This window comes from Macaca mulatta, chromosome 7, assembly GCF_049350105.2.
Source record: "Macaca mulatta isolate MMU2019108-1 chromosome 7, T2T-MMU8v2.0, whole genome shotgun sequence".
NCBI lineage: Eukaryota > Metazoa > Chordata > Mammalia > Primates > Cercopithecidae > Macaca > Macaca mulatta.
The window spans coordinates 55,552,270-55,580,051 of NC_133412.1; the positions used below are offsets into that span (position 1 = coordinate 55,552,270).

Here is a 27,782-nt window from a genome sequence, read left to right on the forward strand (position 1 = left end):
CTTGCTTCCAGTTTTGTTTCTAATTCAATATTCACTTTACTGTCAAAATGACGAGTCTAAAATACAAATCTGATTCTACCACAGCATAGCTTAATTTTTTCCCCACTAAATCCCCACAAACTTCAGAATTAAGTTAAAGTTCCTTAACTTGGTTCACAAGACAATCATTGATTTGGCTTATTACTTCATCCACCCCTGTTCTAAAGCTGTGTTATTGCTGTCCACTCACCTGCAGTCATTGAGTATGTGACTGTAGTTGTCCAAATTGAGATGTGCTATAAGTGTAAATTACATACCAGATTCTGAAGACAGTAGAAAATTATGCACGGGATTCTGAAGACAGTATGAAAATGGAAAAGTCATATTTCAATATTACTTTTTATACTGAATGCATGTTGAAATGATATTTTGGATATACTGAGTTTATATTATTAAAATTAATTTCACTTTTTACTTTTCAAAATGTGGTTACTAAAAAATTTTAAGTTGTATATGTGACTTATATTTGTGGCTTGTATTAAATTTCTATAGGACAGCACTGGTATAAGATGTACTTTCCCTCTTTCTGGACCTAGTTAACTTTTACCTATTATTGAAGATTAGCCCAGGTAACACTCTAAGATGCATTCTAGACACCCTCCCCCCATCCCCCCAAGTCTGAGTCAGCTACCCTTCCTCTGTGCTTCCATCCATAGGAATGTGTGCACAGCCCTGTCATACTATAATTATTGGTTATCACCTATCTTTTCCTCCTCAACTGTAACCTCCTTGCAAAAAGGAATATCATATTCTATAATACTCAGGTACTACCTACCACCATGCCTGGCACTTAAAAGGTACTCAAACATTTGTCAAACAAATGTAAACTATCTATTCCTGGCCTAAAGATTACTAGAATTTACAATTCACGAAGGAAAACAAATCAGCCTTGAGGGAACCTAGACTGTACCAGGAGTTTCAGTAATGAAAGGACTGGGAAGGAAAGTGGGGTGGGGGGTGCGGGGGGTGGGGAAGATTGTAGGAATCACAGTAAAGAGATGAGCAAATGACAGAACAATGCTCATCATACACATCTGCCTCTTACAGTGAAAACAGCGATTTGCAACACTGATATGGAGCCTTGTACCCACACTTGGCATGCCAGGGGCCACAGTTTGGTTCCTAAATTACTTAAACAACCCATCCAACAAAAGGGTATGATTTGGCAGGTATCAACACAAATGGCTAGGGCCCAGCACCTGTTCCACTTAAACAGCACATCAGTACAGTTAAAAAGAACAACAAATCTCTCTCATGAAGCAAATGCTAATCTCATGATGCTTCACCACGGAACAATTTAGAAGAGTTATTACATGAAATGTGCCAAAGCATGAATTTATTGCTGATGCTTATTTGGCAAATATGGTTGGCACTGTTAGATGTTGAAAAACATGTATGCAAATAAGCAAATAAAAGTTTTTAAGCTCTCAAGCTTAAATATTTACATTACCATAAATGTACAAAGATAAATGTTTATATGAGTACATGTATAATGCATTCCAGGAACACATTTTTTAACGTGATTGTCGGGAAACAGTTATGAAGTGGCATTATTTCTTAATGGGCCTTCAAGGTAGACTCTTAAAAATGAATTTTGAACGTTAACAGGCTACAAACATTATTGTGAAAGTTTCTGTGTACTATCAACTGGATAAAACGAATAGTTGAGGTATCATAATAGTTCAAAGTGATCTTATATTTTTCTTTCACCAAAACACTTCTCTTCCAACCCTAGAATACAGCCACACATAAATTTTAGCCCCTAAGTTGGGGCGGGAGTAGGGGGTAGTGAGGGAAGAGAAGGAACACACATTAAAAAGCCTTAAAGAAAATAATTTGACATTTTCCCCACATAATACAGTCATGTTAGAGAATCCAAAACAAAGACATAATAAAATATTCCCCCTTTCCTCCCTGACAGCAATGAAAAGGGGATGTTTGTTTTTTCACATAGTTTGTGAGTTGGTCATATCCAAAATTCACTAGCAGTGCTATGAATTCTACTTCCATTGTTCATCTCTGGGCTGAGGCTACAACCCTCAACTTTGAAGCCAAGAAAATGTACCATATCTGCCATTATAGTTTACTAAACAAGTCACCAAAGAGAAGTCCCAGGCAAGTCAGAAAGTAATTAGGGTAGCCAGTGAATTGAGCTATCTAAAAATGCTCTGAGATTACAGGAGAAGCCATCATGAAGTGAGTATTCAAGATTGCTCATGGAAAGTTTTACCCCTGTGGATAATTCACGTTTTTCACTTCCATACTGCAGAGAGCAGTATGGGTTCTCTGACTACACACATCACTACATCACTTCATTTATCGGGAAAAGACGACGCTGTGGCTGAACAAAAATCAGTAGGTAGGCCCCAAAACAGAATCCTCAAGGCAATCCCAGTTCAGGTGAAAAGCTGTTCTCGTACATCATCCAATGACCTAAAAATAGTCTTTTATGTAAGTCTCTAAGTATTTAATTCAACGTATGATCTTACCACACTCAATAGAGGCAGAAAAAAAAAATGAATTAGGTTTTCTATAGCAAGGCCAATAAAGATGAAATCATAGTTTTCCTCTAGCTCATCACTACCCCCTCAACGCCAGCCTTCCAATAACTCCATTCCACAGCTCTCAAATTCCTGAACTTGGATCTTTAAAAAACAACGAATTGCAAAAAGTAACATTTAACAGGCCAGAGGCAGGCGGGGTAGGAGGGTCGCTCCCGGTGCTCTCAGCAATCTTGAACGCAGCCAAAGGAGGAAAAAATGAAATCAAGCTCCCAGACCGATGGTGCATACGACGAGGGGGAAGGGGACAGACGCGGTTCAGACGGCAAGTCCCCATCGAGGGAGGAAAGAAAAGTTGCAAGAACGGATGAGTCAAAGGGCAGAGAAGAAAAAAACTGAGCAGCCGAACCACTCACAACCCCCAAACGACCCCGCCAGCCCACACGTTCGCAAGCTCCCCAGCCGCGGCGCGAAGGGAGCAGGCAGGGAGCCACCCGGCGCTGCCGGCGAGGCTGCACCGATGCTCCCGGGTGTGGGAGCGGACTGACCGTGTGGACCCGGCAGGAGCCAGAGAAGTCCTTTCTACCCTGGCCTCCCTGCGTCCAGCTCCTCCAGGCTTCACTTTCCCCCGCAGCCTCCCTGCCGCGCCGGGGGGCGTCCCTCGCGGCGGGTCCCAACTTTCCTTCCTCTGGGGGGCGCCGCGCTCCCGGGGCCGCCGCCGAGGGAGGGGGCAGGGGAGGCGGGGGGCGCGCGGCACCAGCGGGGCGCGGGGGTGGCCGGAGAGCGAGAGCCCGCGCCGGGCTGGACGCACTGGCCGCCAGAGCCCCGGCAGCGGCGCCACCCAGAACCCGCGCCGCCCCGCCCGGATTCCCCCGGGTCAGCGCCCTCAACCCGCGGCAACCCTGGTCCCACAGCCGGCGCGTGAGTAAAAGGCAACCGAGGGGACACAGACAGCCTGGCCGCTGTTACCTGAGGGGCGCACACGACGCCGCGGCGACCACCATCGCCGTCCGTCCCGTCCCTTTCCTGGTGACCACGGCCGCCGCCGCCGAGCAACTGACACTAAGAACAACTAACTAACTACTCGCCGCGGCCGAGTCCACCGCGCGCTCCCGGCCGCTCGTCGCCCGCCCAGCCCACCAGCCTGCCCGCCTCCTCTCGGCCCCGCGCGCCGCCCCTCCGCGCGCGCCCTCGCCCGCTCGCCGCGCTCCTGGAGCCGTGAGCACGCGCGCGCGCGCGCACAAGCTCCAGTTGTCTCCCAGGTCTCCCTCAGCCCAGCGGGAGGAGTCGCCGCCAGGCCCCTCCTCTCTGCGTTCCAAGCTCCAGAGGACGAGACCTAAAGGGCGCCTGATTGGCTGTGGAGGGCGGGGCCAAGACAAGGGGCGGGGCTGCCGAGACCTTGGGCCCGCGAGAGCGAAAATTTGGGTTCGATTAAGCCGCATAGGAAAAGATCAGGGAAGTCTGGGCCCATCTGGGCGTCGGAGCCCGCTAGGTCAGCCGTCATCGAATACAGAATATGTTTTCGAGGACGCTAATATATAGTCATGACCAATTTCAGTTCCTCTACTTTCTGCGGGCCGTGGCAATAAAAAAAAAAACTACATCTCCCAGAAACCTCCACGAAAATAAGGCTCACCTTGCGTAACCGCGTAGTCCTTCGCCGCATTGGGGCAAAATAATCCCTTCATTTTTCTGAAGGGACCGTGGAAAATATTTCATTTTTCTCCTCACCGGAGCAATTGTAAATGCTGTGCGGTAAGAGGAGTTACCTGTGGAAAGGTGGTTAAGAGATTAGGTAAAGAAAAGGAAAGGACACCAAAATAAAGTGCTGCGGAAGAATTTTTGTCCAGCTGTGAGACGACGAGTGCGTGAAGTGAAGGCGATTGAGAGGGGCTGAGGGAATTGTCCTCTGTGCAAGGGACTTTCTTTAGGCCCCAGGCCCCTTCCTGCCCCTGTCGTCAGCAGGTCAGTAAGCAAGGCGAGCTTGGGGGTGGCCCCAGTCGAGCTGCCTTTCACCCCTTGAAGATCACCCCTCTTTTGGTGGTGGTGGTATTGGTTTGTCTTGGTTGGAGGCCGGCTGAATGGGGGCGCCTCAACTTCCGGTTGGGGGAGGGGAGGAAGGCCGTCCTGGGGGAGGGGGGACACCCTCACTTCCTGTTGGGGGGGTGGTGATGGTTTGGGGGTGTCCAACCCACTTCCAGTGCTGGTGAGGGCTTGAAAAGGTGGTGCTTGGTGCCATTCGCGGAGACCGTATCTTGCAGCTTGGGGGTTGTGTTTTATGTGAAAAGTTAGGTTATTCCAAGTTGTGCTGAACACCAACCTACAGTCAGAATTTATGAGTTTGTTTCCACGTGGAAGATGGAGCATTTCCTCCCCAGCAAAATTGTCTCAGTGTTTTCTTCAAAGAATTCGAAAGCCCTTGTTAAAAAATCTCTATTCACCTCTGCAAGACCACATAGCTTGTGTGACTGATGAATTGCCAACACCTGCACCCCTACTCAAGTCCAGCCTCGGATGGGTGAAGTGTGGTGCCCTCTGCCTTGACATGCAACAGGAAATCTAGCTTCTCTTTTAAGGAGATAACTTTTTATTTAGGGGACTGAATATTTTACATAAAATCCGGGGCGTTTTCTTCTTAGCAGAATGAAAATATCACACTAAAGTACTCAAATTTGATGTTAGCTTAACTGATAAAATTGACGTCTTAAATTATTAGTCCTGTTGATTTTGGCTACAGGTTTTGCCCTGTGCCTGAGAACAACTTCCTCAGCCTTAAAAATTCTTATGCGTAGCTTACACGTAACATTTGTGAAAGTTGCATTTTATTACATTTTCCTCCTTTGTAATTTAATTCATCACTGATTTTTAAATGGTATCTGTTCTTTGTGGTATTAAAGTATAACACAAGGGTCATGAGACTCAGCTCCGATTCTAAACAGGAAAAAGCTGGCTCACAAAGGACAAAAGATCAATAAGAACTTTCTGGTTTTCAATATCTCATTTGTAATAAACTGTATGTGAGGTGGTAATAAACACTCAATAATTTTGATTCCTTGGCTTCTGTTGTCAGATAACACAATACTTAGAGGGGTGTGTGTCTGTGTGTTGAAGGAATCAATCTATTTGAAGCTTACTTTGTGAAATCTGAATAATGTTAGTAATTTTAGGATATGTTATCAGTGAACCTAGAACTGTATTTTGAAGTAATAAGGCCTGTGTACTTTTACTTTTGGGATTGTACTTAATCTAGCCTCAGACTCTGCAATTATTTTAATTCTATAGTAGTTTTTTTAAAAAGCTGTTTGGTCACGCCTGTAATCCCAGCACTTTGGGAGGCCAAGGCTGGCACATCACGAGGTCAGGAGTTGGAGACTAGGCTGGCCAGCATGGTGAAACCCCGTCTCTTCTAAAAATGCAAAAATTAGCTGGACATGGTGGCGCACACCTGTAGTCCCAGCTACTCAGGAGGCTGAGGCAGGAGAATTGCTTGAACCCGGGAGGTGTAGGTTGCAGTGAGCCGAGATCCCGCCACTGCACTCCAGCCTGGGCGACAGAGCGAGACTCCGTCTCAAAAATAAATAAATAAATAGCCGTTTGGTTTAGAGTTCATTAGAAAATATGTTTTAAACCAAATATTACAGTTAAAAAAAAAAACATGTTTTAACCTTCTGTTGTCACTTTAAAAAAAAAAGTCTAAGACCTTAAAATCAAGTATGATTTATATTTTGAAAGACCACACAGGCCGGGCGCGGTGGCTCAAGCCTGTAATCCCAGCACTTTGGGAGGCCGAGGCGGGCGGATCACAAGGTCAGGAGATCGAGACCACAGTGAAACCCCGTCTCTACTAAAAATACAAAAAATTAGCCGGGCGCGGTGGCGGGCGCCTGTAGTCCCAGCTACTCAGGAGGCTGAGGCAGGAGAATGGCGGGAACCTGGGAGGCGGAGCTTGCAGTGAGCCGAGATCGCGCCACTGCACTCCAGCCTGGGCAACAGCGTGAGACTCCGTCTCAAAAAAAAAAAAAAAAAGACCACACAATTGCAGTAGTTGACTGAAAAGACAAAATATTGGCTTCGTGGTTATTAATAGGTTAGGAACATGTAGACTGCCCCAAGTATTAATTGATTAAAGAAAAAGTGTTCACTATCTTCTGTATTAATGTAATATAGAAGAAAATATAGTCACCCTGACAAATGAAACTATAGTGTTAGGAAATATTGAAGTATGGAAAGATTGTAGAACTAAATGAAAAAAATAGAGAATATCATGTTAAAATACTGATTGAGGTAGAGTAATATTGCCTTTTGGAAACTGTCTTTATTAAATTGGTCTTTATGATACTCCATGGAAGAAATACAGTATAATAGAAATAAGAAAAATTGCTGCAGCTGAAAGACTTGAGCAGCTTGAAGAACTGTCTGTTTAGAAGAAAGCAATATATAAAGTACATATCTGAAAGAAGGTATTTTGTGATAAGTGGCAGTTATTCATTGGTTCCATCAAAGAAGAAATATTAGAAAAGCCTGTGAAAAATAGAGAGGGAAAGTCCATAGAACCTGTTTTTATTCTTTTTAAAAATGTTTCTTTGGAGAGGCTTGCTGTCCTCCAAAGTTTTGGTTTTTTTTCTTTTTTTTTCTTTTTTCATTAATGCCCTTTGTGCAGTTTTCTTTGCATGTTTAATGGAAATATAATATCAAAATTTAAAGAATTAAGATTAAGATTTTTGTACATGTACTGTTACTTCAAGTGAATGAATTTGAGGTTTCATTCCATTACTTGCCAGCTATATAATAAAGAAATTGTCAATTTTTTTTTCAAATACTTGGATTAGATAACCATTTTGTTTCTCAAAGACTCATTGGATACACTGCTCACAGCAGTTTGAAATATTAAAACCGTAGGTCACAATTCTGGCTTCCATCTGACTGAAATTCGATTATCCACAGAGATGTTATACATAATACAGAAGTGTCTTTTCATTCTTTCATCTACTTTTCTTTGTAAAATCAGGCTAATGTTTTGCAACTATTGCTTTCTTTGTTTGTCGTTTTGATGGTGGTTTATTTTTGTTGTTGTTGTTTTTGCCATAGGGTTGAGGATTAAAGGAAGTATCTTAAGAACTTGAATGGGTTTTCAACTTACTGCTTTGCTGTCTTTATTTCATAGTCTTCACGGGTATTCAAATGAGAATACCCCTTACATAACTTTTCATTATTTCAGCAAAAGTTTAGAGTGTCTACTATGTGCCAGTCACTGTTCTCAGGTCTATGAATACAGTAAATATGGCCAAATATTCGTATTCTCTTGTAGTTTACTCTCTAATTTACAAATTAAAACTGGAAATTTGCTCACTTGGTATTCCTAAATGAGCAAATGATCGGTGTTCAAACTGGATAAAGAAGCAGCCCTAAACCTGATCTCTCCTGGTCTTAATCTCTAAGCCATTCTAAACCCAGATTTGAATGTTTCATGCTAATTTTTCTCCAGACCATAGAAGCCCCTGTGTTAAATATTCAGCCCCTTTCATTGAAATATGTATCATTTTCCTACCATTCTAGCTTCGTTTGTATTGTGAAAACAAATAAGAGTTAACAACGGGGAAAATATGGGATCAGATAGGCCCAAATTCTGCAGTGGTTTCTACATTCTACTAGCTGAGCTTACTAGCTTGGTAACCATGAGCAATTTATTTGACCTCCCTAAGCCTCAGTTTTCCTAAATCCAAATGGGGTTGTTTGGTGGAATCAGAATGTTTTATGTAAATCTCCTGGTCCAATGCCTGGTGCTAGAAGCTTCATTAATGCAATTATCTTACCCCCAATCTTGCTTCTGCTTTTCTGACTATTGTGATTTGCCCACATGTCTGTTTTAAGCTGTACATTTTCCCCACAGTATGGGATGCAGTGGTAGACTGATTGAGCTTCAGCCTTGTCCCCCTATCAGCATGCTCACATAGTTGTCAAGATTTAATTTTTTTTCCTTGTGGGAAGGATAAATCACTAATTTCCATGATTAGAAGATATACAAAATAGAAAAGTTTCAAGGAAAGATTAAGGAATCTTAATCTTGGCACAAATCACTAAGGTAATTTGAATTGTTACAGGCAGACTTTCAACTCATTCTCCTAAACTTATTTAAATACTAAGACCAACAATGAAGACCTTTCACACTGTGATCATACTTCTCATTACTCATCTACACATCCAAATGGGACAGCCTCTGGGAGGAAAAAAGAATCTGTACTGCACCCAGCTTTAATATTTTTGCTCATGCTATTTTCTGCCTGAAACACTCTTTTTTTCCTTGGAATCCCCGTCTATCAACATGCCACTTTCTTTCAGGTTGTTTATTGAAGAAATATTTTCTGATATCCATTCTCTTCTACACTCTCCCAAACTGTACATATTCTGTCCATTAACTCTCCAGAGCATTATACCTTTCTTACAGCATTTACTGTCCGGTGCTCCTCTTGTTTGTTTTTATTGTGTTATTGTGGTAGGTAGAGTTTATGCCTTCCCTAAAAGGCTGCAGACTAGATCTTATTCCACTCTGTGCTGTCATACCTGGCACAAGACCATTCACATCATAGGTATTCAGTAAATATTTGTGGAGGTGAGCTGGTTCTTAAAGTATGATGAAACTGATCAATAACTTTTGTCCACAATTACGCCCAGCATCAGCACAATGGCTACCATACATTAAACACTCAAATATCTATAAAATGAAAGAGTAAATAGTCATCATTCTCTCATTTGGGAGCTTCTTAGGGTGTCAAATAAGCATATATTAAGTACCTACTATATAACTGGAGCCATAAGAACTGATCTCTGCTCCCCAATTTAATTGGAAAAAAGTAAATCATTACTAGTATCTGCAGACTTTGAAGATGGTAGGTGTTTGAGTAGGGATGGCATGGAGAGCTCAGTATAGAGTTGTTTGCATTGTGAGAGATAGCCTCTGTTACCTGAACTCAGAAACCAAATAGATTTTGATATCAAGTATTTAGACACGTAACTTATATTTCCACTCCTAGGTATATGTCCAAGAGAACTGAAAACATGTTCGCGCAAAAACTTGCATACAAATATTTGTAGCAGCCTTATTTGTAAAAGGCAAACTCAAATGTCCATTAATTATTGAATGACTAAACAAAATGTGATCTAGCCATACAATGGAATATTATTCAGCAACAAAGGGAAACAAAGTAGCAATACCTGCTGTAACATGGATAAATCTTGGAAATATTAAAGTGAAAGAAGTCACATACAAAAGGCAACATATTGTGTGATTCCATTTATTTGAGATGTCTAGATTAGGCAAAACTAATAGAGACAGAAAGCACATTAGTGGATGGGAATGGGAGTGACTGCTAGTATGGAGTTTCCTTTGAAAGTGATGAAAATGTGCCAGAATTAGATAGTGGTGGTGGTTGCATAACTTTATATACTAAAATATCTTGTGTACCAATGTACAGTTGACACCTGAACAACGAGGGGGCTAGGGGTGCTAACCCCTGTGTTGTCAAAAATCCATGTATAACTTTTGACTCCCCAAAAAGTTAACTACATAAATAGCCTACTGTTGACTGGAAGCCTTACCAATAGCATAAACAGTTGATTAACATATGTTTTGTATGTTACATGTACTGTGTACTGTATTCTTACAAAGTAAGCTAGAGAAAAGAAGGTGTTACTAAAAAAATCATAAGGAAGAAAAAATGTGTTTACTATTTATTACTCATTAAGTGGAGGTGGATTATCATAAAGGTATTCATCCTTGTCATCTTCACATTGAGTAGGCTGAGAAGGAGGAAGAGGAAGGATTGGTCTTACAGTCTCAGGTCGTGGAGGCAGAAGAAAATCAGCATATAAGTGGACTCATGCAATTCATCCCATGTTGTTCAAGGGTCAACTGTACAAAAAAAAAATCCTGAAGTGTACACTAAAGGGGTCAGTTTTATGGTATGTGAATTATATCTAAAAGAGAGATACTTAGACTTGAAGAATAGGGGATTTTGAATGGGGCCAGAAGAAAGAAGCAAGAGGTATGAAAGCAAGGAAATGATCATTCTTTCTCAGATCCTAGAGAGAAATGTAAGCAGCTAGGTACAGGGCTGAAGGTATGTTAAAGATCAGGTGAGGATGGATTTGAGGATAGCTTCTGGCTTTTTGTCTTAATGTAGCAGGGATTGTGGTAAATGCTTAGACTACAGAGGTGTTAACAAAGGAGAAAGACATCTTATGACCTTGAAGGAAGCTTCAGATTTCTTCTTGACTAGGTCAAGGATGTGGTATATAGTCTTTTTGGTTTCTGTGTTACAGTCAGCTGAGTTTAAAGAGTGGAAGTATTCTAAGTTAAGGAGTCTAGTAGCAATCAAAACAAAGTTACTAGGGAAGATGGGAGAGCAGGGACTAGACAAAGATGTTAGAATTTGATTCTAAAGCTCTCCCCAGGTAATGAAAATAGATAAATCTTAATGAGGAGGAACCAAGAGCAGTGATTTGGAGAAGTCAGTACAAATAAAGGTATTCATTTGGAGAAATATTTGAATGCCTTTTATGTGCCAGGCACTATTAAATAAAACTATAGCTATTTTCGTTATTTGACTTTTTTTCTGAAAATAAAATCTTATGAGTGTGATTAATGGTTCTACAAGCATGGGTAGTTCTAGATATGATACCTACGTTTCCCTAAAAGATTGTACTGATTTTTGATGATACCAGCAATGTATAAGGATGTTGTTTTCTCTACGATTTTGCCAGCAAAGTTTTTTGGCTAATTGAGCAGACATAAAATTATTCTTCTCTTTGCTTATAATCTGATAAGTGTTTCCATACCATGGAACCTGGATCTGTTGGAACATGAAGGAATTCAAGCCCCTTATAAGTGTTACCCCATATGGCTTCTTTAAAGGATATGGATTTTTAAGGATCCTAGAAATCAAAATTCTGTGATTTTATTCAGCTCAAAAAAATACTTTTATTCAGTACTGCTGTCCTTATTTTCTGAATAATAGTCAGATTCAGACCACACTGAGCCATAATTCCAATTCCCATTTGACTAACATTTATTTAGTATTGTGCTGGGCACTACATATTATCTTAATTCAAATAGTTTGGCATTTTTCCATGTGAGAAAAATTAAGTTTAGAGAGATTGGGTTACTTGCCCAAAATCACTTAACCAGTAAGTGGTAGAGACAGGATTTGAATGCAGATCCTCTAAGGCCAATGTTTATTCTCATACTCCATAATCCTTCAGTATCACCACTAAAATTTACTGGAGGATAATGAAAGTTGGAAAATAAATCTGAACTGGAACTTGGGACAATCAAGCACTGACTTACCTCTGTACATAATGAAGCATTTAGCAGAGATGTTGTTTGTTGTTTTGTTTTGTTTTGTTTTGTTTTTACTGGGGAGGCTATAGTACATAAACAGAGCAAAAGATCTTGGTATAGTTAAACCCACATTTTCAAGGCCTTCTGTATTCTGCCTGATGATCAGGTACCTACTACCCCAAAATCTGTGATGGTAACAAAGGAGGAGGAAGGCAGTGGTAGAAAAGCAACTGCCTTTGGGTATACACAGTAAGATTTATGTGATTGTAGAAAGAGCAGGCAAATGATGTGGCCTTCAGAGAATCCCACAAAGTAACCTTTTAAAATAGTAACTTAAAGTCTGACATAAGATTCATAACAGGTTATTCATCACAAGATAAGATATTCAAAGCATAGCATGTAAGATACTCAAAGCATATCAGCAAAAAAGGAGAGATTCCTTCGTTTTTATTCGGGTATGGTATACTCACAAAGCAAATTTAATATCAGGAATATAAAACAAGAGATACCATGTTCCAATTCTGGCTTTAGTCGGATATTATAAAATTTAATCCCAATTTACAGATAAGGCAATTCAGGGCTCAAGATTACACACCAAATAAGTGGACTGTAGGCTGGGCGTGGTGGCTCCTGTAATCCCAACACTTTGGGAAGCCAAGGCAGAAGGATCGCCTTAGCCCAGGAGTTTGAGACCAGCTTGGGCAACGTAGTGAGATGCCATCTCAACAAAAAATAAAAAATAACCAGACATGGTGGTGTATACACATGTAGTCACAGCTACTCAGGAGGCTGAGGCCAGAGGATTGCTTAAGCCCGGGAGTTGAAGGCTGTGAGCTGTTATTGAGCCACTGCACACCAACCTGGGCTGCAGAGCAAGACTCTGTCTCAAAAAAAAAAAAAAAAAGGATGCGGGGGGCGCTGTAGAACGTAGGTCTTTATGTGGTTGTTTTGCAGTTTATAGGTATAATTTTTAAATAATATGTTAGCCAGGCACAGTGGCTTGTATCTATAATCTCAACATTTTGGGAGGCTGAGACAGGAGGATTGCTTGAGGCCAGGAGTTTGAGAGTAATGCAGGCAACATAGCAAGACCCCATCTCTATTAAACAAAATAATAATAATTTAATATGGTTTTTTTTTTTTTTTTTTTTTTTTGAGACGGAGTCTTGCTCTGTCTCCCAGGCTGGAGTGCAGTGGCGCTAGTGAGCTCACACGATTCTCCTGCCTCAGCCTCCCAAGTAGCTAGGCACCTGCCTGCTTCAAAAGAAATGATATCCAGCACTCCATTTTTTCTTTTTCAGCCTCAAAATTCCTATCTCCTTTTTTTTCCCCTTGTCCACATGTCCTTCATTCCTGTACTTCATAGCTTTAATTCCTATTCTCTTGACACAAACCTTCATTTTGGTTGCTGGTGGCATCGTAATTACCATAACTTTTTGGCTTAATAACAGTAGCAGTTATATCAACAAATAATAACATGTTCATACTCTTAAGCCAATAATTCCACATATAGAACTTTATTCTAAGAAAGTATTTTAAAGAAGAAAAATAGTTAAAGGTACAAAATGTTAATAGCACTGATATCTATACTATACTGTCTAAAGACTTGAAATCTTCTAAACATTCAACAATATAATAATGCTTAAGCAAATTATTGCCTGTCTACTCAGTGGGCTATAAGACATTCATTTTTCACAATAGCATCTTTAAGAATACATTGAAAGATGTTGTAAGAATGTTTTTGCAAAAATGAAAAGGAGAAACAAATCAGAAGGAAACAAAGTAGAAAAACTAATGTGATTGGTGTCTATTTCTAAAGCATTTATATTTTCTGTATAATAATAATTTATATTTATTGACAACTTACTGGTGTCAGGAACAATACTCAAGCAACATTATAGAAGTAACATTGTGTAGTTATTGAAAACTAGTGTTCTAGAGTCAAATCTTAGCTTCATCACTTACTAATATGTGATCTTGAAAAGGAAATGGAAGATAACTATGTCTACAATAAATTATTAAATCTGTATAAAGTATTTGGCACATAGAAAACCTGCAATAAGAATGTTTTTGTTATCAGACATTTTATAAATATGTCTCATTTAATCTTCACATCCTCACAATAACCTCATTAGATAGTGTTATGTTCATTTTACATGAAAGAAAATTGAAACTTCAAATGTTTAAATACTCTAGGTTAAATAACTTGCCAAATCACTTAACTAATAAGCAGTAGAGTTTTGATTCAGAGCCCAAGCTGTGATTTCCACTTATGACTCTGAGAGATGAGGTTACTGCAGACTAATGCTTTTGCTAAGAACAGGAAAGATGAGATTTAAAAAGAAAAGTGAGGTCATCAAAGACCTGCTGAGGCATCCAGGACTTAAGAAACCACAATTGTAGAACCAAAGGAGCTTCAGAGAAGTGGGCTGATGTTCCATGCTTCTCTTTTTTCCTAGGAATTTGCTAATTCTTAGAGCATGACAAGATGCTATGAAACTTAGCAGAGGGTTTCTTCTAAAAGCAGAGAAGCTGTTAGTTTTATGGGGCTAAGCAGACAGAACTTGGATTTTAGAGATCCCCAGGTAGCTAGTACTTAGAGAAGGATGGTACCAAGAAACTATTTTTTAAAACTTGTTTTCCCCTCACAATGTTTGCTACGCAGAGTCTATAACTGTAAGAAAGTTAATTTGTATTGCTTTAAGCCAATAGCTTTAAATAACTTGTTACAGCAACAATATGAAACTATTACAGAGACATGAGGAAATGATGAAGAAGTCTAACATATATATGACTGAAGGAGAGAAAGTTAGAAGCAGTAATATATATATGTATACATATATACATGTATATACACATATATACATATATATACACATACATGTATATGTTTTATATATATATATATTTTGAGACAGTGTCTCACTCTGTCTCCCAGGCTGGAGTGCAGTGGCGCCATCTCGGCTCACTGCAAGCTCCGCCTCCCGGGTTCACACCATTCTCCTGCCTCAGCCTCTGGAGTAGCTGGGACCACAGGCACCCGCCACCACACCAGCTAATTTTTTTTTGTATTTTTAGTAGAGATGGGGTTTCACCATGTTAACCAGGATGGTCTCGATCTCCTGACCTCGTGATCTGCCCACCTTGGCCTCCCAAATTGCTGGGATCATAGGCATGAGCCACCACGCCCGGCCTAGAAGGAGTAATATTTTAAGAGACAGTGATTGAGAATTTTCCAAAATCGATGCAAATATCAAGACATGGATTTGAAAAGTGCAAGAAACGCCAAGCAAAATAAATACAAGGAGTACCACACTTTCATTCTTCATAGTAAAAATAAAACTGCTGAAAGTAACCAGAGGAAAAAAGACATATCATCTTCAAAGGAACAATTAGACTGACATCTGACTTGTCAACAGAAATAATGGGGGCCAGAAAACAATACAATGTAACTTTTTTTTTTTTTTTTGCTTTTACCTACTTGGTTTGTTTGTTTGTTTGTTTGTTTGTTTATTTTGAGATGGAGTCTCCCTCTGTCACCCAGGCTGGAGTGCAGTGGCATGATCTCATCTCACTGCAGCCTTTGCCCCTTGTGTTCAAGTGATTCTCCTGCCTCAGCCTTCCAAGTAGCTGGGATTACAGGTGCATGCTACCACACCCAGCTAATTTTTGTATTTTTAGTAGAGACGAGGTTTCACCATGTTGGCCAGGCTGGTCTCGAACTCCTGACCTCAGGTGATTTGCCTGCCTTGGCCTCCCAAAGTGCTCGGATTACAGATGTGAGCTACCATGCCTGGCTGCCTTTTTTTTTTTTTTTAATTGACAAAAATTATATGTATTATGTACAGCATGGTGTTTTGAAATATGTATACATTGTGGAATAGCTAAATTGAGCTAATTAACATGTGTATTACCTCACACAATTTATGTAAGAACACTGAACATCTACTCTCTTAGCAGTTTTCAAGAATATAACACATTGTTATTAACTATAGTCAATATATTGTACAATAGCTATCTCAAACTTATACCTCCTGTCAAACTGAAATTTTGTATCCTTTGACCAACATCTTCCCAGCCCCACCCCACCCGTGGTAACTACCATTCTACACTCTACTTCTATGAGTTCAGGTTTTCTAGGTTCCACGTATGAGATCATGTGGTATTTGTCAGTACCAGGCTAATTTCACTTAACAGATAATGCCCTCCAGGTTCATTCATTTTGTTGCAAATGACAGGATTTCCTTCCTCTTTAAAGCTGAATAGTATTCCATTGTGTATATATACCACATTTTCTGTGTTCATCTGTTGATGGATACTGAGGCTGATTCCGTATCTTGGCTATTGTGAATAATATGGCAATAACCCTGAGAGTGCAGATATCTTTTCAACATAGTAATTTCATTTCCCTTGGATATATTCTCAGAGAACGCAACCTTTAAGTTCCTTAAAGAAAATAACTGCCGATCTAGAAATCATGATGGCAATTAGAACACATTTGCAACAGAATAATGAAAATACATATGAAAATGTGTGAATCAGTTAAAGCTATACTCAATGAAAAATGTGTAGCCTTAAATGCATATATTAGAATAGAAAAAAGGAAAAATCAGTTATCTAAATACCCATCAAGGTAGGAAAAGAACAGCAAATTAAACCCAAAGTAAGTAGAAGAAAGGAAATAATAGAAAATAGAAATCAATGAAATAGAAAACAAATTGTCGGCCAGGCACAGTGGCTCATGCCTGTAATCTCAGCACTTTGGGAGGCTGAGGTGGGTGGATCACCTGAGGTCAGGAGTTTGAGACCAGCTTGGCCAACATGGCAAAACCCCATCTCTATTAAAAATACAAAAATTAGCTGTGCATAGTGGCGGGTGCCTGCAATCCCAGCTACTCAGGAGGCTGAGGCAGGAGAATCACTTGAACCGGGGAGGCAGAGGTTGCAGTAAGCCGAGATCGTGCCATTGCACTCCAACCTGGGTGACAAGAGCGAAACTCCGTCTCAAAAAATAAAAGAAGACAACAAATTGGCAGTAGGGAATAACAAGACCAAAAGTTGGTTCCTTAAAAAGATTAGTAAAATGCGTAGACCTCTAGCAATATTGATAAAAAAAAAAAAAGCATAAATTACCAATATCAGGAATGAAAAGGGAACATTTCTTTACAGATTCTACAGATGTCAAAAAGGTAGGAAGATAATCATGAACAATCTTATATAGACAGATTTGAAATTTTAGATGAAATGGACAAATGGTTAAATACTTTATTTAAATTGGCATAAAAATTGACGTGAAGAAATACAGTATCTGAAAACTGTTTTTATCTGTTAAGTAAATTGAATTCAGTATTTAAAATTTTGGCTGGGCATGGTGGCTCATGCCTGTAACATCAGCACTTCAGGAGGCCAAGGCTAAAGAATCATTTAAGGCCAGGAGTTCAAGACCCTGTCTCTACAAGAAAATTTTTAAAATTAGCCAGTCATGGTGATGTGCACCTATAGTCCTAGCTACTCGGGAGGTAGGAAGATCGGTTGAGCCTAGGAGTTCGACGTTGCAGTAGGCCGTGATTGTGCCACTGCACTCCAGCCTGGGTGATAAAGAGACCCTGTCTTAAAAAAAAAAAAAAAAATCTACAAAGAAAACCAGGTCTACCTGACTTCACTGATGAATTCTTACAAATATTTAAGGAAGAAATAACCCCAGTGTTACTCAAACTCTTCAATAGAATACAAGTTGTTTTACGAGATCATCTAAGCCTTAATGCCAAGACCTGGCAGCTATATTTTGAGAGAAGATATTTACAGAGCAGTATCTTTCATGAACCTAAATGTGTTACTTGGGAATATAGGAACTCTCAAAGAATCTATAGACAAACTATTAGAATTAATAAGCAAACTTATACGAGCAACCAACAGTTAGAAAGTGAAATTTTTAAAATACCATTTACAATAGAATCAAACAAATCAAATTTAAGTCTTATAAGATCTTTACACAGGAAACTGTAAAACAGAGAGAAGCAAGATATAATAGGTAGTCATAGATTGGAAGACTTGGTATTGTAAAGATACCATTTCTCTCCAAATTGATCTATAGATTAAATGGAATCCTAATAAAATCTCAGGATTTGTGTACATGATGGAAGGAGGGACTAACAAGTTGATTCTAAAATTCACATAGACATGAAAAGGACTAAATAGTCAAGACAATCTTGAAGAACAAAGTTGTAAGACTTTATCAGATAACAGGATTTATTATAAAGCTACAGTAATTACAGTGTAGTAATGGCGCAAGGACAGACAGATCTGTGGAACATAATTGAGAGCCCAGAAGCAATCCCATATGTATATAATTAATTAATGACAACAGTAGCATCCACCACAGTAGGTGAGGGATGGATTTTTCATTGAATGGTGCCTGGTTGTGTGTAGAAGGGGCAGAGAATGAATCCTTGACCCCTTACCTCACAACATATACAAAAACCACTTCTAATAAGTTTCTAGTTGGATTATAGAGCTAAATGTGAAAGAAAAATTTAAGGAGAAACTGGAAAACACCTTTATGATCTTGGAGTAGGTAATGATCTGAAAAGGAAGGAGAAGGTTGAATAAATTGGAGTTTATGAAATTAAAAACTTCTCTTCATTAAAAGACATTATTATGAGAATGAAAAGACTAGTAGACTAGTTGCAGAGTGAGAATACATATTTGTAATACATGTATTCAACAAGGGACTTGTAGAGCTCTTACAGATCAATAGGAAAAAACAAATAAATTTCAAAAAGGACAAAATACTTCAATAGGCACTCCACAAAAGAAACTATCCAAAGGCCAATATGCATCCACCTATTTTATTTACATCAAATGAGTGCAAATTAAAGCCACAATGAGATACTTGAGACCTCTCAGTATCTTGAGACGCCTCCCTACATCCCCACTGAAATGGCTAAAACTAAAAAGACTTAGAATATCAAGTATTGATGATGTGAAGACACTGAAACTCGTATGTTTCTGGTAGGTGTGTATATTTTTACAGCCGTTTTGGAAATCAGTTTGGCTGTGTGTTCCAAAAGGTGATCATACACCCTCTGACCCTCTGACCCAGCTGTTCCTAGGTATACACCCAACAGAAATTTATATATATGTTCACCAAAAGACACAAATGGACAAGAATGTTCATAGTAGCATCATTCTTTTTTTTTTTTTTTTTTTTTTTTTTTTTTTTGAGATGGAGTCTCGCTCTGTCGCCCAGGCTGGAGTGCAGTGGCCGGATCTCCGCTCACTGCAAGCTCCGCCTCCCGGGTTTACGCCGTTCTCCTGCCTCAGCCTTCCAAGTAGCTGGGACTACAGGCGCCCACCACCTCGCCCAGCTATTTTTTTGTATTTTTAGTAGAGACGGGGTTTCACCGTGTTAGCCAGGATGGTCTCAATCTCCTGACCTCGTAATCCGCCCGTCTCGGCCTCCCAAAGTGCTGGGATTACAGGCTTGGCCACCGTGCCCGGCCGTAGCATCATTCTTAATAGCCCAAATGTCCATCGAAATAGAATGGGTAAGCAAATGTTTCTTGTATCTACATGGATGATCATATATCGAGCATAATATCGAGCAAAAGAAGCCAGATAAGTGCATGTAAGTACAAATAATTACATAGTATATGAATAAAGTTCAAAAACAAGCAGAACAAATCTTAGAAGTCACAGTAATTACTTTTACTGGGATAGCGAATGGGAAGGGGCATAAGGTGGGGGACTTCTGCTTGTTGTAATAATCTGTTTATTCTGGTAGGGCTACAGGTGATACAGTCTATGAAAAGTTGTCAAGCTGTACACTTACAATTTGCATAATTTTTGTTTTATACTCTATTTATTTTGGAGACAGTCTTCTCTGTCACCCAGGCTGGAGTGCTGTGGCATGATCTTGGCTCACTGCAGCCTCCGCCTACTGGGCTCAAGCAGTTCTTCTGCCTCAGCCTCCCAAGCAATCCCATATGTATATAATTAATTAATGACAACAGTGGCATCCACCACAGTAGGTGAGGAATGGATTTTTTATTGAATGGTACCTGGTTGTGTGTGAATGTGCCTGGGACTACAGACACATGCCACCATGCCTGGCTAAATTCTTTTCTTGTATTTTTTTAAGTAGAGATGGGGTTTCACCATGTTGGCCAGGCTGCTCTCAAACTCCTGACCTCAAGTGATCTGCCCACCTCAGCCTCCCAGAGTGCCAGGATTACAGGTGTGAGCCACTGCACCCAGCCATTTGTTTTGTACTTTAAGTTTTCTTAAGCCCTTCACTCCCTCAACGACTTGAAGGACTGTATTATTTTTCTCTACATTCCCTATATGCAAACCATGTAGATGGTATGCTTCTACCCCCGCCACTCCATCAAAAGGGCTCTACTAGGTCACTAATAACTTCCATGTTGTCAAAAAGCTTGGACATTTTTTGCATTCTCATTTAATCCCAGTAACATATAGGTACATCCTTTTTTTTTTTTTTTTTTTTTCCTTGAAATAGCCTGACACCATGCACTCCTGGCTGTCTGCCTACCTGTGTTCATGTCCTCTTTGCAATCTCCTCCTCTACTCATCTTCTAACTGTTGAGTTCCTCAGGACACAATTCTAACTCCTTTTAACCTGTTATCTCTCCCTAGGTTATACCTTACATTCATGCTTTAAAATACCATCGACTATACTTGCTGGAAACTCTACTATACTTGCTGGAAACTCCTAAACTCCTATCTCCATCTCAGACTTTTCTTCTGTGTACAGGGTACAACTTGATATTTTATCTCAAAGCCATCTTAAAATGAACATGCCTAATCTTAATACTTTTTCTACTTCTACATTTCGAGTATTCCTTATCTCCATAAATGACGACTCAATCTACTGATTTCTTCGTTAAAAATCTTGGGCTCATTCTTGAGACCTCTTACTACTCCCCTTATCCCTTCAACACACACCCCTATCCAGACCACTGCACGATTCTATTGATTCTACCTCCTAAATATATCTTGGATTCACCCTCTTTGCTTCATCTTCCCTGTTGTTATCCTTTTCTAAGCCACCGTCATGCTAAGGAGGACTGGTGGACGATTGGAGTAACTTCCCTACTGATCTTTATAGATCCATTCTCTTTTTTTTTCCTCCCCCAAGACAGAGAGTCTCACTCTGCTGCCCAGGTTGGAGTGCAGTGGCATGTTCTCGGCTCATTGCATCCTCTGCCTCCCAGGTTCAAGCAATTCTCCTGCCTCAGCCTCCCACATAGCTGGGGCCATGGGTGTGCACCACCATGCCCAGCTAATTTTTGTATTTTTAGTAGAGACAGGGTCTCACCATGTTGGCCAGGCTTGTCTTGAACTCCCAATCTCAAGTGATGCACCTGCCTCGGCCTCCTAAAGTGCTGGGATTCAGGTGTGAGCCACCACACCTGGCTTCTAGATCCATTCTTACACATTCATTCTTTACACAGAAGTCTGAATGACCCTTTAGAAAGCATAAATGTCACATCATGCCCCTCCTTAAAATTCCTCAGAGGTTTACTCTTATACTTTGGGGAAAACCCGGATTTCTGACATAGCCCCAATTCTGTTCAGGATTTGGTTCCTGTCTACCTGCCTTTGTTGCTTTCCTCTCTGGCTCATTTTTCTCCAGCCACAAGCTGCCTTTCACTTCCTCCAAAGCATCAAGTTCTCTCTCACCTCTGGGCCTAATAAGCTAGTTCCTCAGTATGCAACGTACCTACTTAACGTTTAACTCTCAGGTTATGTGTTCCTTCTTCAAAGAAGTCCCCTGTCTAAATGAAATCTCCCCTGTTATTCAATAGCTTTCTGTTCTTTTCCTTCAGGGCATTTTAAACAAATTTAAAGTTTATTTATTGGTATATTTGCTGAACATCTTTCACCTCCAACTCGAGTTTTTCACGAGGGAAGAGACAATTTGTTCACCATTGTATTGCTGGTATCTTAACCATGTACCTGGTAGATATTATTGGAAATATATAATGAGTAAGAAAATAGATCATGCCATCCTAGGTAAACTACAGGTAGGCAAGTACTTCATAGGTGTGTCCTGTGCCCTGAGAGCATGAAGGAGTTGCTTGTTTCCTCTGGTTTGGTACTTTATTTCTTAAAAATTCCTCTCTGAAAAAGGGACCAAGTAATCACTGTACTGCCTAGAGACAAGTTTTTGATGATTAGTCAGTCTTCTCAGTGCTAAGCTAAATTGGCCGCGTGTGCAGATTTTATTTAAGCCCCCAGAGAGGAATGCACCTGCCTATATTTTTTAGATTGAAACTTTTTTTTTTTTTCTTTTTTTTGAGATGGAGTTTCACTCTTGTTGCCCAGGCTGGAGAGCAGTGGCGTGATCTTGGCTCACTGCAACCTCTGCCTCCCGGGTTCAAGAGATTCTCCTGACTTAGCCTCCTGGGTAGCTGGGATTACAGGCATGCACCACCATGCCTGGCTAATGTTTGTATTTTTCTAGTAGAGATGGGGTTTCACCATGTTGGCCAAGCTGGTCTTGAACTCCTGACCTCAGATGATCTGCCCGCCTCAGCCTCCCAAAGTGTTGGGATTACATGCGTGAGCTACTGTGTGCAGCCCTAGATTGAAACTCTTTAAAAGTAAAGGTAGAGAGTTCTCAGTAGCAGTCTTGAATAACTTGTCTTCTTTTCTAGAACTGCAATTTTGTTCATTTTTTTTGAGACAGGATCTTGCTCTGTGGCCCAAGCTGGAGTGCAGTGGCACGATAACTCACTGCAGCCTTGAACTCCTAGGCAAAAATGATCCTCCCGCCTCAGCCTCCTGAGTAGCTTAAGACTGCAAGCACATACCACCACACTAAGCTAGGTTTTTAGTTTTAATTTCTTTTTTTTTTTTTTTTAGAGACAGGGTCTTGCTATGTTGTCCAGGCCAGTCTCAAACTCCTGGGCTCAAGCGATCCTACCACCTTAGCCTCCCAAAGAGCTGGGATTATAGGTGTGAGCCACTGCACTCAGCCAAACTGCAATTTTAAAAAAACATATAAGGGCCCTACAAAGGAAAGGTAGTCTAATCGCATTTGGTTACTCTTGAGATTTACAATATTATTTGTAAGTATTATTAGCTATTTTAGTCACTTAAATATGCCATAATGCAACCAGAGTAAGTATATGACATGTCTTTTAATCACAATAATCAGAATAATGCAAAAAATGACCATACTTCATAATATTAATGTATTCATGTGTTTTATAAGTTATACACATCTATTATGATTTGATATTACAAGATACTCTGCATTTTCTTATATAGCTTATGTTTGCTTTCTTCATCCTATAGTTTTTAATTAAATTATTGTTTTTGAAGCTGATTTTAGTACAATAAGATGTTTAATTGCACATTTGTTAGAAAATTATAAACACAACAATTTGAAACAGCTTTCAGGCTACTAGCATTTCCCAAAACCCATTAAAAAAGGTCTGTTTACTACCAAATTTAAACCAGATAAATTTCATTTCAAGAGAAAATGTTTTTGAGGTTTTTTTTTTTGTTTTTTTGTTTTTTTGAGACGGAGTCTCCTCTGTCTCCCAGGCTGGAGTGCAGTGGCGCGATCTCGGCTCACTGCAAGCTCTGCCTCCCGGGTTCACGCCATTCTCCTGCCTCAGCCTCCCGAGTAGCTGGGACCACAGGCACCCGCCACCACACTGGCTAAGTTTTTTGTATTTTTAGTAGAGACGGGGTTTCATGGTGTTAGCCAGGATGGTCTTGATTTCCTGACCTCGTGATCCACCCACCTCCGCCTCCCAAAGTGCTGGGATTATAGGCGTGAGCCACCGCACGTGGCTGTAGGTTTGGAGTTCATTATAAAGAAAAACTTTCCAATTGTCAGAGCTATTGAAAAGTGGGAGTAGACATTCCCGAGAGACTTTCAGGTTGGGGGCTGAGCCTTGGTTGTATGATTGGACTCAGTGATCTTTGTGGGACCTTCTAATCCTGGAATTATCTTAATCAATGCTGCTTTTTAAAATTTTACTTTCTAAAACTGTGGCATATACAGTAAAGTATAAAAATCAATGAATTTTTACATAGATATATATATGTGCCTGTGAATATTTTCATCACTCTGGGAGGCTCTTCAGTCATTACCTTCTTTCTCCCCACCAGAGATAACCACTATTCTGATTTCTGTCACTATACGGTTGTTTTACTTGTTATTGAGCTTCATATAAATGTATTCATAGAATATTTATTCTCGTGGGTCTGGCTTCTTTTGTTCATGATTATATCTATGAGCTTCATCCGTGTTGCATGTAGCAGTAGTTCAATCTGTATAGTATTCCACTGATTTCATTGTAAGACTATATCATAACATAGCCATGCTACTGTTGATGGACACATGGGTTGGTTCCACTTTGAGGTTATTATTTAAAAAGCTGCCATGAACATTCTCATACATGTCTTCGGTTGGTTATATACACTCATTTCTCACTAGGAATGGAGTTGCTGGTTCATAGGATAGGTGTGTTTTAACAGGTATTGCTAAATAGTTTTCCAAAGTGATTGTCCCCATTTAGATTCCCAGTAGCATCCTAAGAGAATTTCTGTTCTTCTTCATCCTTGGTACCTCTGTGTATTGTCATTTTTTTTTTTATTTTAGCCATTCTGGTGGGTATATAATACTAACTCTTTTTCTATAGCTATCGATAATTTGGATAGTCTCTTTATGAAGTGCTTGCTTTGTATTTAACCCCCTTTTTTTAAAAAAAGGGATAATTTATTTTTAATCTTAGTGATATTTAGGAGTTCTTTGTATATTCTAAATATGAGTCTTTAGGGAATATATGTATTACAAATACAATTTCCCAGTCTGTGGCTTGCCTTTTTACTCCTTTAACATGATCTTTTGATGAACAGACATTCTTAGCTGTAGTGGACTCCAATTTGTCACTTTTCTCTAATGTGGTTAGTGCTTTGTCCTCTTCAAGAAACCTTTGCCTAGCCTAAGATCATGAAGACATTTAGACCGGTAATTCTTAAATTGTAGTATTAAACTAGATAATAGCGAACTTTTGTTGGTTTACACACACAAAAAGAACTATATGGATAGAAATGTACTATTTTCTTCCATAATTTATTTTGAAACTTTGGGTATTAACTATAAACAAGTAGATAATGATACTTAAATCTGAAATTTATTAACTGAGAAAGTGTCAGTTAGGATAGGCTAGGTTATTGCTATTTATATTGCTGTGGTAATAAACAACCACAAAATCTCAGTGGCTTTCTTTCTTCACTTAATGCTATTTGTACAAAGTGGGTCAACATGGGGCTATGCTATTTGTGGTCACTTAGACAACCAGGCTGATGTAAACTCCATCACAATATATACTTTCACAGTCACTGTATTCAGGGGAGGGAAACATGGCAAATTGCTTATAGACTCAGATTTTCTGCCCAGAGGAATCATATGTCACTCACTGTCATTGCCCATGAGTTACATGGGCCTTGTGTCTTCTCTGAGGCAGTGAGGAAGTTTCCTCTTATGTTTCTGAAAGGAGATCTAAATATTTTTGAATAGCCATAGTGACTATCACAGTTAAACATGAGTAAGTTACTTAACCCCTCTGTGGATCAGTTTGTTCACTATAAAATAGGAGCTAATGATAATATCTACTTGATATGGTGGATGTGAGGATTAAGTGGGATCATACATGTATAGCTCTTAAAATAGTGCCTGGTACTTAGTAAGCAATAAATTCTTGCTGCAATTATTGCTATCATTGTTGTTATTAGGCTCTTACTATATGATGACACCATACTACCTGCTTTATTTACACAGATTAGTTCTTGAGATAACTTCTTTATAGTATATACTATTGCTCTTCTCATTTATAGGATAGGAAAACATTGGTTCAGAGCTTTTGACTAGCTTGCCCAAGTTCCACAGCTAATAAGTAAAATATGAGATTGGAATCTAGGCAGTCTGACTCCAGAGCCCTCAATATAAACTGAGACTCCCTCCCAAATAGCAAATAAATATGAACAGAATTCAGAAATGCATACCATGCTTAGAGAACTCTGTGTTTGTGTACATATATGTTTATGGTTGTGATTTTGTATTGAATTTTTAATATATTCCTATTTTCTGCTAGTTTGTTAGTATTTCTATTTCATATAATTAAATATACTGTTTCTCGGTATTCTATGTAGTCTAACAACTAAACAAATTTGAAGTTGATTTTGTTCTTCATTAACAGGTGAAAAAACTTGAGCCAGAGTCGTTTAGTGATCCCAGAAACCAGTTAGTTGGTAGCATATCCTGAACTCAAAGTCAGATTTCCTGACTTCGATTCAGAGCTCTTCCTACTGCCTCAGGTTGTCTCCTTGTAGTTTATACTGCACATCATCCTTTATCAAATATTTGAGAGGCTTTTTCTCCCCAGATTTTGAGTGAATTCGTTGTAGAAATCACAGGTAAGCTATTTTTCTTCATAGCTCACATTACTATGTCTTGATTGTAATTTATCAATTTTGTCTTTTAAATATTCTAATGTTACTAAACACCCAGGGCCAAATTAAATATTTGGAGAGAGTTTCTAGTAAGAATAAATGCCTCCAGAGAAGATTCTGTGGAAAAATGTTGTAATGATGAGCTTAAGAGTACCAATAACTTTTCTTTTTCATGTAAGGCAGTTTAGAGTCCAATTTCTGAAGGCACAGAGATGCCACTGGAATTAGAGATGAATCAAACACATTACATTTTAGGTTTATCTTAAGGTATATTGGCAAGAAGTAAAACAACAACTTATCAAAAGCTTGTTACTTTTCCTGCCAGTGGCATAAGAATGTACATATAACAGTCTCAGATGTGTTGTAATTTTCAGAGTTAAACCTCTTAAGGAAATGTTCATTTTCATGGTCTGTTTTCCCATAATTAAATGGTATTCTTGTTTGGTAATTTCAGTGTATTTTCATGTAACTTATCTGGAAAGTTAACAGGATATAAATTGAGTTACAACTTCTCAATCTATTGCTATATAGTGGAGATATTCAATAAGGAAGTCACAGCACTTTTTTCCCCTCAGTATCAAAATATGTCGGTTATCTGTCAAGAAAATGAACCGAATCTGTGCTGTGTGTTATTGCACTCATGGGGAAATATTGTTTTGAGGCTACATGATCCTTGTTCTGGCCTCATGCAATTTAAAACATTAATTTTTGTTAAAATAAATACTGCTTTATAAAACTGAATGAAGAATTTAAGGGAATTTTTAATATAAAGCATGAGGTTTATAAATTGTGCCCTTACTCTGCCTGTTAAACATGCTTATTTACTCTTCTCTGCCCTGTAGTGCTAATTCTGATGAGAGAGAGAAAGAATATATCATTAGCAACTATCTTTAAGGCATTTTTTCAGCAATAAGCTAGAAACTCTTCTGTTTGTTTGTTTGTTTTTGAGACGGTGTCTTGCTCAGTCACCCAGGCTGGAGTTAGAACCCCTTCTAATGGTGTTTGTATGGAAAGGGGAGTATGGAGAGTCTGGCAAAAAGGGAATTTTAGCTCTACGTGTAGCCATATTTTTTTGAAAAGGAAACTATCCAAGTATTGCATGTGAAATTAAAATTTAATTTTAAAACATCTGTGATCTTTGATGGCACTTTTCCTCTTTCTTTAAAGTAACATAACCATACTGCTGAAGGTTGAGTTTAAAACAAAGATTGGAAAGTAATTATTCATAATTTCACCACCCTGACGTAACTACTTTGAACTTCTTTTTTTTTTTTTTTTTTTTTTTTTTGAGACAGAGTCTCGCTCTGTCACCCAGGCTGGAGTGCAGTGGTGCGATCCCAGATCACTGCAACCTCCACCTCCTGGCTTTAAGCGATTCTCCTGCCTCAGCCTCCAGAGTAGCTGGGATTATA

General features: G+C 39.3%; 2 protein-coding genes across 21 annotated transcripts in view; one reads left to right on the forward strand and one right to left on the reverse strand.

Moving 5' to 3' along the window:
- Positions 1-4,629, reverse strand: part of PEAK1 (pseudopodium enriched atypical kinase 1) — a 305,159-nt gene extending 300,530 nt beyond the window's left edge. For 15 of the 19 annotated variants that reach the window (XM_028851202.2, XM_077940025.1, XM_015142793.3 and 12 more), the window contains exon 1: positions 3,510-3,626. The gene's annotated coding sequence lies outside the window, so the exon portion shown is untranslated. Of the gene's footprint in view, positions 1-3,088; positions 3,369-3,509; positions 3,627-4,176 lie in introns of those variants that run through there. The other 4 variants (XM_015142802.3, XM_077940019.1, XM_077940021.1 and 1 more) reach the window with 4 other exon arrangements.
- HMG20A (high mobility group 20A) overlaps positions 4,389-27,782 on the forward strand; it is a 69,707-nt gene continuing 46,313 nt past the window's right edge. For both annotated transcript variants that reach the window (XM_077938505.1, XM_015142768.3), the window contains exon 1: positions 4,389-4,505. The gene's annotated coding sequence lies outside the window, so the exon portion shown is untranslated. The remainder of the gene's footprint in view (positions 4,506-27,782) is intronic.